Here is a 1,749-nt window from a genome sequence, read left to right on the forward strand (position 1 = left end):
AACCTAACCAAACCTAACCTAACCAAACCTAACCTAACCTAACCTAACCTAACCTAACCTAACCTAACCTAACCTAACCGAACCTAACCTAACCTAACCTAACCTAACCTAACCTAACCTAACCTAACCTAACCTAGCCTAGCCTAGCCTTGCCTAGCCTAGCCTACCCTAACCTAACCTAACCTAACCTAACGTCTAATCTAGTCCAACATCGAACATCTAACTTCCCATTTATTATAATCTAACATCTAACATATAACCTAACCTAACCTAACATAACCTAACCTAACCTAACATAACCTAACCTAACCTAACCTCACCTCACCTAACCTAACTTAACCCAACTTAACCTAACCTAACCTAACCTAACATCTAATCTAATCTAACATCTAACGTAACATCTAATCCTAAACTAACCTAACCTCACCTAACATCTAATCTATTCTAACATCTAACATCTAACTTAACATCTAATCTAATCTAACATCTAACACCTAACCTAACCTAACCTAACCTAACCTAACTAACCTAACCTAACTTAACCTAACTAACCTAACCGAACCTAACCTAACCTAACCTAAACTAACCTAACCTAAACTAACCTAACATAACCTAACCTAACCTAACCTAACCTAACCTAACCTAACCTAACCTAACCTAACCTAACCTAACCTAACCTAACCTAACCTAACCTAACGTCTAATCTAGTCTAACATCGAACATCTAACTTCCCATCTAATATAATCTAACATCCAACATCTAACCTAACCTAACCTAACCTAACCTAACATACCCTAACCTAACCTAACCTAACCTAAACTAACCTAAGCTAACCTAACCTAACCTAACATAACCTAACCTAGCCTACCCTAACCTAACCTAACCTAACCTAACGTCTAATCTAGTCTAACATCGAACATCTAACTTCCCATCTAATATAATCCAACATCTAACATCTAACCTAACCTAACCTAACCTAACATACCCTAACCTAACCTAACCTAACCTCACCTAACCTAACCTAACGTCTAATCTAGTCTAACATCGAACATCTAACTTCCCATTTATTATAATCTAACATCTAACATCTAACATCTAACCTAACCTAACCTAACCTAACCTAATATAACCTAACCTAACCTAACCTAACCTCACCTCACCTAACCTAACCTAACCTAACTTAACCCAACCTAACCTAACCAAACCTAACCTAACATCTAATCTAATCTAACATCTAACATCTAATGTAACATCTAATCCTAAACTAACCTAACCTAACCTAACCTAACATCTAATCTATTCTAACATATAACATCTAACTTAACATCTAATCTAATCTAACATCAAACACCTAACCTAACCTAACCTAACCTGACCTAACCTAACCTAACCTAACCTAACCTAACCTAACCCAACCTAACCTAACCTAACCTAACCTAACCTAACCTAACCCAACCTAACCTAACCTAACCTAACCTAACATCTAATCTAATCTAACATCTAACACCTAACCTAACCTAACCTAGCCTAACCTAACATACCCTAACCTAACCTAACCTAACCTCACCTCACCTAACCTAACCTAACATCTAATCTAATCTAACATCTAACATCTAACCTAACATCTCATCCTAACCTAACCTAAGCTAACCTAACCTAACCTAACCTAACCTAACCTAACCTAACAACCTAACCTAACCTAACCTATCGTGTAATCTAGTCTAACATCGAACATCTAACTTCCCATTT

This window comes from Dermacentor andersoni, unplaced genomic scaffold (genome assembly GCF_023375885.2).
Source record: "Dermacentor andersoni unplaced genomic scaffold, qqDerAnde1_hic_scaffold ctg00000051.1, whole genome shotgun sequence".
NCBI classification, from domain to species: Eukaryota; Metazoa; Arthropoda; class Arachnida; order Ixodida; family Ixodidae; genus Dermacentor; species Dermacentor andersoni.